The sequence below is a fragment of the Micropterus dolomieu genome, linkage group LG03 (assembly GCF_021292245.1).
Source record: "Micropterus dolomieu isolate WLL.071019.BEF.003 ecotype Adirondacks linkage group LG03, ASM2129224v1, whole genome shotgun sequence".
In the NCBI taxonomy this organism is placed as follows: Eukaryota; Metazoa; Chordata; class Actinopteri; order Centrarchiformes; family Centrarchidae; genus Micropterus; species Micropterus dolomieu.
The window spans coordinates 31,598,748-31,611,473 of NC_060152.1; the positions used below are offsets into that span (position 1 = coordinate 31,598,748).

General features: G+C 39.6%; 1 long non-coding RNA gene across 1 annotated transcript in view; it reads right to left on the reverse strand.

Moving 5' to 3' along the window:
* Window positions 1–5,969: 5,969 nt before the first annotated feature.
* The window catches only part of LOC123967813, a 13,069-nt gene continuing 6,312 nt past the window's right edge, over window positions 5,970–12,726 (reverse strand). The window contains exons 2-4 of the long non-coding RNA XR_006824353.1: window positions 6,873–7,035; window positions 6,647–6,781; window positions 5,970–6,322 (exon numbers count right to left, since the gene is read on the reverse strand). This is a non-coding gene — a long non-coding RNA (uncharacterized LOC123967813). The remainder of the gene's footprint in view (window positions 6,323–6,646; window positions 6,782–6,872; window positions 7,036–12,726) is intronic.

The following is a 12,726-nucleotide window of genomic DNA, read 5'->3' on the forward strand; positions in this document are numbered from 1 at the left end:
CGAGTGTCCTCTGTCCTTCAGATGTAAGTAGACTGCAGAGTCTTGACCTGAGGAGTTGGCCCTTCTGTGTTGAGCCATGCGTTTGTGTAGTGGTTGTTTAGTCTCCCCAATATACAGGTCTGTGCATTCCTCACTGCATTGGACCGCATACACTAGATTGCTTTTCTTGTGTTTGGGTGTGCGGTCTTTGGGGTGGACCAGCATCTGTCTTAGTGTGTTCTTGGGTTTAAAAAACACAGGGATGTTATGTTTGTTGAAAATCCTCCTGAGTTTCTCTGATACTCCAGACACGTATGGAATCACAATGTTGTTGCGTTTGACCTTCTTTTCCTCCCCTGTAGTTTTGTTCTTCTTGGATCTTGTGGCTGTTTTCACAAAGGTCCATTTAGGGTATCCACAGGCTGTAAGTGCCCCCTTCAGGTGGTTCTGTTCCTTCTCTCTGGCTTGGGCGCTTGTTGGTATGTTTTCCACACTGTGGTGCAGTGTTCTCATGACCCCTAGCTTGTGCTCCAGTGGGTGGTGTGAATCGAAGAGTAGGTATTGGTTGAGAAGCCGTCATTGAACAGGGGAGGGGGTCTACGCCACCACTTATCCCCCACTTACAATGCTGTGCTTTCATCACTTCCCAGGAAACTCAACAAACGTAACCTATTGGCCTCAGGTGAAGATACCAACGATGGTCGTTCAGTCTTGGCCACAGGTAGTCTTAACGACTGTCGTCAGAGCAACAAGGAACACTAACGAACCAGCGGTATCGATGACCCGGGCCAACGACCCCACTGAGGTTAAATAGCTGAGTTTCCCTGCCAGTCAGTCAGAACTGAAGAAGTCCTTTGGATGAGGGACGAAACATCTTCCAGTATCTTCAACCAAGTCCAGTTGCCCTTCATTTTAACCTTCGTTGGAGAACTATGACCTGGATGACTGAGAATCTTCATAGACATCAGAATGTGAAGAAGTAACAGTTCTGGCGTTATGTCAAAGAAATCTATGTATTGTGTTGCAGAGATATCTGGGATTTCCCCGCTTTCTGGCCTATTAATCCTTGCCTCTCCTGTAAATTTTAATCCTGATTGGTTAATTTATTTTCATTTCTTCCCCACTCTGTTTTATTCACAAATTGCACCCTAGTTATACCACTAAGTATAGTATAGTCCGATAGCATAGCTCAGGCTTTATCCCATAGTTTCAGCTGGGAGATGTGTTTGAGTGGTGAGTTTGCTGAGTTACACAAGCTCTCTAAGGTGTGTGGGGGGGTTTTTTTTTCCCTTGGTTTGATAATCAAAGTAAATTCTCAATGTCAAGAGAAAATATTTTTACTATTTTCCTTATCACACAGACAAATACAAACATACTTTCTGAATTTAAGTTTCTCTTTCACCACACAAATTGCCTTGTTAACTCATTGTAAAACACACTTCAGTCAGATATTCATTTAAAATGATCAAATAAAATCTTTCCCAACAAGACTGAATTTTGGTTAAATGAACACACTGCTAGAAGTTCACTTGTGATCACTGAGGACCTTTGACCTTTTTTGATATAACTCATTAAAAGCAGTGATATTCCTGAGAGTCTGTCTTGTGTTTCAAGTCCAATGGGAGTAAAAGCCCATAAAGCTTTCAAAGGGACAATAACACAGGCTGAAATGGATCCATCAGACCTCATTGTCGTCTCTCTCTTTAGCTACAAACTGAGGAGGAAGCTTTGTTGACCTCTGACCCTGACTTACTCATCTCCATCCACCGACTGGTAAGATGAGACTGCAGAGCTCAGTCTGTTCAGGGACTTGCACCGCTCAGGCAACTAGCCACAACACAACTCGTTCCCCTGCAGCTGCCCTCTCCCCCACCCCCCGTCCTCCCCTGCACCTACCTAAGCCAGAGAGGAAACACCCAGAATGGATTACTTTGTTTAAAGTTCACCCCAAGACCACCACCCCACCCTGCCTCGGGTATCACATGGAACTCCTTTATGGAAACTTGTACTGTTGGTCTAAGAAAAACTCAAATGGTAACACCAAAACAAATGTGTGGGCACACATTTGTTAAATAGTTAAATTAAATTGTAATTCTGTAATCTGGAATATTAAATTCTATATAGTACAACCTTTTTTGATACAGTTTTCCTTGCTTAATTTATAGGCTATTTGTCTCCACCAGTGGTAACATTACATTCCTAAAGAAATACAAATGTATTATGGAATTATTCTTCTATATTAATTATATTAAATTATATCAGAATATTCATTCATATACAAAAAAACTTTAGAACTTTTTTTTTTAAAGTTATTTATTTCTTGTGTTTATAGTTGTATTTTATTCTGGTTTTTTAAAGGTGTGTATCTCATGTGTTCTCAGCGTTTTTATCCAGTTCTGCAATTTTGTAATGTGTAATTGGACCACGCAGCTGGTGATTTTACACTTTAACTAAATTTTGACATGACTTGAATTTTGACATGTGACTTTTCTCTCTCTTTTTCTCTAATTTTGATCCCTTTCTGCTAACAACTCTAAGTATTAATTGCTAATGTTTTATAAATTGTTATTTATTACCAATTATTTGCATTGTATAATTTGTTACCAGTATTTGAATAGTTTTTTTTAATTATTTGATAATGTGCTACGAATTCTTATAAATAAATTTTTACCCAGAGGAGTTGAAGAGGAGGGGTTTTGTCTATTATGTTTAAAAGATAAAGAATAAAAAAAGAAATGCACTGAGATTTGACATTATTTAAAGAGGTCATTATGTTTTTTGGCCTTTTCCCTTGTCATAATGCTCGCCTAGTGGCTAGTCAGGCACACCTTCAAAAACACTGATGGAGACCCCTGCATCCCCTCAACCCTACCTTCCCTACCAAACGTTAAGCATACAATGGACATAAAGCTGTTATTGTGATGTAGAGACAATGCACAATTATAACTTTAACGTATGAAAGATCAATTTGTTACAAATTAATAGCTCGCCACTCCGAAACTCTTGCTCCAGTCGAAGCTGGTTTGGGAACATGTATAGTTGAACTGAAGCCCTGGGGCGAATTCAGCGCCTACAAAACGTAGCAAAACATTTTTTCAATGTAAACGGTGGTGCCTTGAACACCCTGTTGTGCTACGCAAGCATTGCAACTATGGCAGCTGAGAAGGTAGTTCTTGCTGTACTGGTCGAAGAAATGACAGAGCCAGCAGACATGGGTTTAAATACTAGGTGTTTAATAGGCCTGCTTCAAAATACGCTCGATGTGACTTTCCCTGCAGTTGCTGTCCGGAATACAGACCATCCAAATCGAGTGAAGTTATAGTGCTTTGTCAAGCAAACATTTCAGGTGAAGGACAATTCACGTGTGCGTGTTCAATGTATAAGATTGTATAATTATCTTGGTTTTGATATTAGGTCATTCACTGTTGCTGATCACTGATGTTGTGATAGGCTACATATATAATTTTAGAGGACTAGGCCTAGAGTGGAGTAGAAAAGTTCATGAAAATGTCACACTCATAAGCATTTAGGCTACATACAATGTCAAATAAAAATGTCTTAAAATCCCATTGAAGGCTACTCTTAATATGGGTAGGTCCATGTAATTTAATATATACTCTACAGTATAAGCTATTTACTTGTTTTAATCATAATGCTTTGCAAATCTCTCAAAGTAAATGACATTTACCAGAAGATATTGGAATTTCTAAATGATGTTTAGACAGCTTCACATCTCTGTTCTTGTACTTATGTCATTGGAATGAATCTGCCTTTCATGTAAAATAAACCTGTCAAACAATATACTTTTGTTTGTTACTTTGTGAATGTGTTGTGATGGTAGACATACAGTACTTTACTACAAATTCCCATGTTTATGTAACAGTGCATTAGTGTATAAACCATGCCATTATAGCAAGATTTGTGTCAGCTAATTGTACACTGTCTCATGGGTGTATAAACCTCTGCTATACTATAAAACTTCTGCTGCACATACTTTTCCGTAGGCACTCTGTGAGAAGGTTGGTCCTTTCTTGGACACTCAGAAATTGTTGTGCTCCATTTGGTTGCTGGCAAACCAAGAGAGCTTCAGGGGTGTTGCAGACCGCTCTGACATGTCCAAAGGTACCCTTCATTTCGTGTTTTCAGACATTTGCAAGGTCCTGTGTGGACTGAAGAGGGAAATCATCTAATGGCCCAGAGAGGATGAGCTTGCCAAACTGGCACATGACTTTCAGCAAAAAACCGACTTCCCTGGAGTCATTGGAGCCATAGATGACTCCATTGATGGCACACTTATTCCCATCTCAGCACCAACACTCCATAGAAACATAAACTGGAATGATATGCATGCATTCAACTACAGGCGGTGTGTACATAAGAGATGTGTACACTGGTTGGCCAGGGTCTGTGCATGATGCCAGGGTCTATCGGAACAGCCCATTATATGGCCACCTCTGGGATGAAATGAAAAGTGACTACCATCTGCTTGGAGACTCAGCATACCTTCTCAACACCTTTCTCATCACACCATACCGTGATAACGGGCAATTATCCCTCAGGGAAAACAATTCAATGCACTCCACAGCTCAACCAGAGTTGTTATTGGAAGAACATTGGAGAATACTGAAGTACCTGCCCATGCAAGAGCTCCAAAATGTCCCGGTGGTGATTACAGCTGTGTGTTTTGCACAATTTCCTCTTGATGGAGGAAGGGCACCAAATGGAGGACTGGGACAACGTGGCTGGCGATGGAGACCATGAATGTGAAGCCATAAAACCAGAAAATCCAACAGCTCAAAGAAAAAGGGATGAACTTGCATTACTGTTAGTGTAGAGGGATTTCAGTTGTAAAGACAAATGGATCAAACCAGGTAGTCTCAAAATATCAGTTATCAAGTCAGAAGGCTTCACTTTCCTCCTCCAAGTAGGCCTACATTTGCCATTTCTACGTGGACTCAAACATGTCTGCATACTGTAAATGAGAGTTGTGTGCAAACCAAGCTACTTCCAACATCCAGTACACCAAGCTTAGTTAGGGGACACCAGGTATGGTTGTAACATGGGGAGAGTTGTAACAACACCAATTCCACCAAATACGTGATCATTTCAGTATTTACCTACTTCCTCCCCAATCAGGCACGGTGGTTATCAAGTCTGGAAACAGGCATATTCAGAATATAGAGAGAAAAAAATTATTTTGAGGTAAGAAAGTAAAGATCTTTTGTTTAATATCTATACTATTGCAGATCGAATTGCTTGATTTATACCAGACTGAAATATAGTTTCTCAGGCAACATGTGATGCCTTTCTAGTTTCAAACCACTATGGAAATACAGCTAGCTAAACATTGGCTGACTGACAGGGGTGGGGTGGCTTGTAACACTTCCTTAAAAAGTGTTACAACCATCCATGATACATAAAACTAGGTACTTTCTGATTTTAATATTTTCCAGATTGCCCTTTGCAGTCTGGGCCCACCAAACCCACACTCCAGGGTTACCAGCTTTAATTTGTCAGCACTGTGACCAGCACTCCCCCATTCACATGTTGGCGTGTGTATCGTCACTGGACCTTTTCCATACTCCGTCTCCGGCGGTGGAGAGAGTAGAAAAGTGTATGGGCAGTCCCAGTATGCCAATGAGTAAAATATAGAAGTGCTGGTATACGTACCGGTGAATACTACCACTTCAAGCACTGACTGTGACACACACACACACACACACACACACACACACACACACACACACACACACACACACACACACACACACACCTTGTGTGAGCATGTGTAACAACCTACCCCGCTAGGTTGTAACAAGGGAACACTATGCATTTGACATCAACTCACGAGGTCTGTGATATTCTTGTAGAGGATTGAATTTGTGCCATTTGTAGTGAACAAATGTGGGTACTTTGTATAAAAATTTGAGAACTCTAGCAAAAAAATTCAGTGAGTTATAGTTACTGAAACAAAGTGTTTCAAATATACCTGGTCTCCCCTACCAGAGACACAAGCCATCTTTAATAAAAAGTTAACACTAACTGCTACCTTTTATACAACATGGTTGATTATGACTGTGGGTGATTATGACCAATGAATTATTAAATAAAAACCTCACAATTAATATCAAAAGTATCTTAGAAATCCATGTAGATGTGTGCTGTTGTGCTACTTAATATAACATATCAAATGATATGGGAAAGATCACCGGCAAATGAGGATACAATGTGGACTGGATCCACACTGGGATCATCAGCCAGGAGGTCCTCCATTGGAGAGAAAAAGACCCAGCTTCTGGCACCACTCCCAGTCTTCATTTTGTTGTCCAGTATAGTTTTGTGTCTAAGAATAGAAACCCAGGCATAGTAAATCTACTCCGCAAAACAAATGCTGACAGAGAAACTGCATAGATCCACAAGGGCTGTGACATTGTTGCAGTAGCAAATCACTTATCTTTACACAATACATGAGGTAAGACTAGATACACCATATTTCCAAGTCTAGATACATAGAACTACTTGATAAAGTAAGTACAGTAAAAGTAAAATTGGCCCCAAATTATGTGTAGTATGTTCATTGTACATTTCTACTCATACTAGTATCAAAACCACCCCGTGTGTTAGCTGCCAGAACTTATTGTCACAAGCATCTGCTCCAAAATCGTACCTTTGACCAGCATTCCAGCAGCTGCCTTCCTCCACACTTCCATTTTCTTTAAAATGGGAGACTGGAAGTCTTCAGTCACTTCCTTTACGAGACTAATTAGAAGCAAGGTCGCTTCATGCGTCCAAGCCTTTGCATCTGTAGCACACATTTACATTTTAGTCACAGAATAAATATCCATGTGCAATATATGAAATTGTGTTAGGAAAGAATTCAACTTAAAAGCTACCTTTAGGAGTTTGCTGAGGGTTTGCTGAAGCAGAGGCAGGTGATCTTCCAGCAACAGACAAACTTAGTGGCTGAGGAATTGGGAGCAACTTCTGAGGCTAGGAAGCTGGAGACTGGCTGGAGAATGTGGCCTGGTGGATTTTGAGCATACTCCAAAGGGATTGCTGACACACAAAGAGGAGCACACACATTTTAATAATGGAGCTGATTATATGAACAGGTATACAATGTCAAATTGCTTTAAAATATAAGACAATGAGTGTTAGAAGGAATCAACACATACAATAGCCTACATTAAGATGAAAAACTTAAAAGCGTATTCTATTAAAAACCTGACTATGAAATACTTAAAACAAACATATCTTCTAATATCTTCAACTGATGTGAAAACCAAGTAACATCTGCCGCATTTATAGAGCACTGGAAGCCATTGTGTGCCCTGCCTTTTTAAATCAGCAGTGTTTATATACACCTCGCAGCTGATTGGGTAACACCTGTGACAGGCCCACCAAATGGGAGAAAACATACCTCGAAGTCCGTTGCAGAATGTTGCGCAACGTTGCAAGGAAACATGTCAAACGGTGATGATGTTCATATTAAATGTGGCCAAAGTTTCAAATAATGAGGTAAATGTATTTAAAAGTGATCCCCTTGAGCAAAAATCTCAGGCTTCAATACTCGTTTTCCAGCGTTTTTTCTACTTTCCTGCCTAGCTGACGTCAAATCGCCACGGATGTCCTTGTACAGTCATCTGCTCATGATCTGCTGCCGTCATAGCACGCCTAGGAACTTTCACATCCATCAATTCAGTCTGTCTCAGTACTCAACAACTCTGCTCATAGCGCTTTCTCCAGCACAGGTACAGCGCCAAAACGAAGTGTGGAGATCTGGTCTGGCTATGTGAGACTACTCTGCCAGAAACACTCTGGTGGTGTCTATTGTTTTTCAGCCTAATTCTTGTCTCATTTGTGGTCTGATAAATAGTAAATACATCAAATCAAGTGTCCCATATCACTATTTTCCACAATAAGTTAAAGCTGTCTTTTGTTGTCGAGCACACCGGCAAGAGGGTGAGGCAGGCTTCCGGGAAGGCTTGCCAATCAGAAGAAAGTGGTAAACTAAATAGTACATGAAAGGGGTCACTCGTAGCGACGAACGCACAAAGATTAAGTATTTTAAAGTCTGTAATTTGGTTTGCAGCAGCAGGTAGCTGTTTTTTCAGCATGAAAGCTCTAAAAAACCCACTGTACACTAGCAGCACCAAACTGCAGACAGACAAAGTAGGTAGAGACCAAAACAGAGCTACAAGGAGAGTGAATATTGGAGTTGGCCAGAGACACGACTCCTAATGAATGCTAATGTTGCTCCGTTTCTGCTGGATGTGTAAATAGGCACACACATTCTCTATTAACAACTTTAGAAGGAGATACTTTGGTAGTGTTGGGTTTACAATTTATTCTGCTGCCCCCATATGACCAACAAACAATTAATGCTACTTTTAGGGGGTTTGTAATTATTTATACTTTCCTGTTGTCTTAAGTACAACTAATGGTTTGCTTAATTTGAAATACAACCTGAATGTTGTAGTGTTACATACATGTAAATAAATAAATATAGAAGTGTGACAGTCACTCACACATTAAAACCACACAAAAAATCATTACCAATAATCTAGTCCTGACCAACACACAGTATTTCAGCTCTACTGAATTTGCTGTTTTCACACACCAACTGGAGTTTGGTATGTGTGGCTGCTGTGAGAGTTTTTGGAGAACATAATTGAATCCAGGAAGCTGGGAAACCCAAATCCTGTCAGCGTGGTTTACAGTTCAAGCAGCTTTGCCATAACACTGCATGCAGCAGTGGCCCTGGTCCTTGGTTAATTAAAATGGACCATGAGAAAGTGCTTTACAGCCACAGAAGTGGTCACGGCAGGTTCAAATGCAGTCTAATTCATGGAAATCTCAGCTTCAGCATGTGTTTGTTATAAGGGCAGTGCAGGTCTAAAGATTCCACGTCCAGTAACCATTTAATGACGAAATGGTTATAATGTACATAATGTATTTTCTGGGTTGAGCTACAACAAAAACCCAAACCATTTCCTTTTCCAATGTGCTAGTGTTCTAATGAGTTAGTCCATGCTTGTCTAAATTCACTAAGTCAGTGATGTAGTTCCTATATGGTCTGTCACAATCACTCTGTTATAGGCTGTATAGTTGAACACTATATACATATCAACTTGTAGTCGTTGTACATCTCCAAAACCTCAACTTTTCATGAGCTGATGAGAAAAATAGCCTTGCCTTCAGTTTGACAATGCATGTTTCAGCCTATCCAGTTGGGTTGTAAATGGTTTGATATTCAGTTTAAGTAGAAGAATACCTTCTCTTTTTTTAGCCTATAAAAGGTGCTTTTAATCCCCATTTACACCTGGCACTAACATGCAATCTGAATCTGGATATCTTATATGGGAATGGAAAACACATGCTAATGCAAGGTGTAAATGCTCAGTGTGAACGGAATACGATCAGGTTGGCCAAACCACATCTGGTATAATACTGAGATCAGATCAAAATGCGTGCAGAATGAAGATGACAAGAAGACTTTTTTAAACCAAATGTGATTGCAAAGTCCAGTGAATCAGGTATCAAAATCAGATACAGATCATACTGTATGTCAGTATTACAAAATTAAAAATCACCAAATATGGAGACACATGGTTTTGTTTGAACTGAATATTCAATTGAATCTAGTATTTGTTTTGTTAAAGATCACAACTCTGGCCAAGGGGAAATTTTTTGCCTGATAGTGATGCTGGAGGAAAAGGTTACTATAATGATCTGGTATATGGTATTATGAGGAAATGCTAAATGTATAAAAAAAAATTGTGATTAACATTATGCTAACATGGTTTGTTGAAATTTAAACAATGGGACACCTTAAAACCTTAGGGCCTGACCAGAACCCTGGAAAATGTTATAACTGCTTAGCATACCAAAGAAACCAACGGGCGTTTTTGAGGTATTATTGTGCATGGTGTGCAGGTCATACTCATGAATCAGGAAAAATGCCACAGCTTAGAGCTATAGAGCTTGCTGAAAAGACTGGAAAGATTCCCTGACCCTCACGGCAGAAAAATATCAAATGAGCAGGCTCATTTTACAACTGCATAATGTCAGGAAATGGTGTTGGCACAGTTTGATTGAGACTTCCTTCTCTATATAAATGGTCTAATCTAGATATATGGGTAATTGGCTGGTTGAGTGAGTGCAGAGATGTGGGCTGTGGTATTATGCCAGTGGCCCCAGTCTCAGGTTACAACAGGAGATGGATGAATGAGTTTCCTTTCATTGCGAGTGTGCAGAGCCTCTGGGCCTGTGCTCCAAACAAACAGCATTCATCCATTCATGATGAGTCTAACAGCAACAAAGACTGGTTAGCACACCCTCACACCAAAACAGGACACACATACAGTAATACAAGGAAACATAAAAAAACAAAAATCTAATGTTTTGAGGCATTTGCCCATGCAAATTTGTAACTTCCTAAACTCATGATTGTCTCCCTATATTTTTAATTGTATCGGTAAATGTCTAAATTTTATGAGACACTAAATGTGTTCCAACACTTGATTGAAGCTATAGTTTATTTAAAATGTATTTAAAAAATACTAAATACTGCACTCCTCCCAGGGACAGTTTGAGGCGAGTTTGTAAACACTCACATACTGACAATTTACAAAAAACAAATATGACGATGTAAGAGGAGATGAAATATACAGGGGTCCATAGCTGCTACATTAATTCATAGTGTGTAAGATAGTTGCCGAAGTATTACTGATAGTTACTGGCTAAACACAATGAGGAAATATATTTAATTTACCAGGAAGCTGCTGAACAGGTGCACTGCCAGCTTTACTCATTCAATTTTTGAACTTTACTGTGTGATGTGGTGCTATTACTCATGTTCCATGCAGCTACATATACTTTATGCATTTATTAAAAATATAAATCTTTTATATAATATTTCAGAAATTCTATAATTTCTGAAACTGTTCACAAAAGGCAGGCACAAGTCACAAGGAGCACTTACCAAAAACCAGTGTGTGAAAACACCTACAGACACCAGGCACCATCTTTAAACACAGACAGGGGCAACCATCTGCCTACATATACAACTACTTGTTATCATGTGACAGAAATTCAATATTCTGGTCATACAATAACAAATCAAATCATCTCCAAGAGATCTGAGCAGCTCCATCAGCCGAAGAAGGCCATAAAAACAAATTACAAGAAGTAATTTAAACTGTGTTATGAAAGTATTTGTGTGAACCAGTTTTGTTTTTTAGGCAGGAGGACTTGTTAGAAAAATATCACTAATGAGGCTGGATTACCAACCAACATATGGCAACCTTTTGTGTGAAGGAAGTAGGGAGACTTGAAACTTGTGTCAAATTTATCCTGTAGCTGTTCTTGCAGAAGCTCAAAGTTTCAGGGAATATGTCATTTTAAAATCCCCAGATCCAAGATGTCAACAACAAGCAAGTGCAATGAAGCTAATGTGCAAAACGACAATGTTGAATACAAAATGTTTATAGTTGTGGCCGCAACACAAATCTTTTTATTTTTAGCTTCGTTGACAGTAAAATGTTGCTGTAAATTTTTAAATGTTTAATAATACAAACGTGTTAGTGCAATCTTTCAGTTCACTTGATTGATTTAATAATAACAGATTGATGCTTTTAACCTGCATTTAACTTGCTCTGGCATTTTATTTCTTTACGACAATTTTCCAAGCACGTTATTGGATGATAACAACAAATGATGAAATGTGTGGCAATTACTTTATGATCATTTGATATACAGTTCATTTGTTTGGTAAAGCATAATACAAAACAGAAAATGGTGCCTTGCCGTGACTCCAGCGTTTTAAAACGCTAAATGCTTACATACTAAATAACAAACTAACTGACATACAGCAAACCTGGGGCAGGGAAGAATAAGAATACTGGTTGGTTTCTGAGGCTCTGAGCAAAATGTGTTGCGGGAACATGTATGTAGGGAGGCTCAATGAGGCCCACACAACTTACGATTGCCCTGGGGCAGATTAACCTGGACCTGATTTCTAAATAAAATATCATAATATAATTTCAAATGTATTCCTTGTAGTTCAAATAAAGTCAACCAACAGTTAACCTGTTGGTAACCAGTTTTCATTGGTTACTATTGCCACTGCCCTCTCTAAGGTAGATTCTGTAGACCCAACCTTTAGCTAACCAGGGAAACCATTCCTACCATGGTTTTGGCTCATTTACTCATCTTCTCTTAAGTATCTTAAAGTGTCTTAAAGGGCTCAATCTAAATTCAGACAACTCTTAAATAAACAGTTTCTTTAGGAAATGCCTGTGCACCACAAATGAGCATAGTAGACATACAGACAAAAGGAAATTGAGGCATTAAATATTTGAACTGAAGATGTGGCATGGAAAAAACAATAGAGGTACAGTGCTAAACAAATGTGGAGCTCCTTGCCTGTGCTGCAGGGCCGCAGGTCTGGTGTGAAGCCAGCCTGGCTCAATCTGTGTTTTTCTCTCTCCTCTCGACGGGCTGCGGCAGGGTTTCTCCTCACCAGAGGTAATGATGGCCTCATTTTTGGCCGAGATTTGGAAGGAACAGGAAATTCTATGGTTGTCCTCTGAGAGGTGGTTATATTACTGGGACGCCACTAATAAAGGCTGGTGCCGGCCTGGGATTCCACGTCTTGCGCTCTCCCTCCTTTTTCTTCCCCTCTGAAGTCTGTCTTTCCAACTCTCCCTTTATTTCACTCCCCAGCCCAGCAAAAGGCTGGAGTAT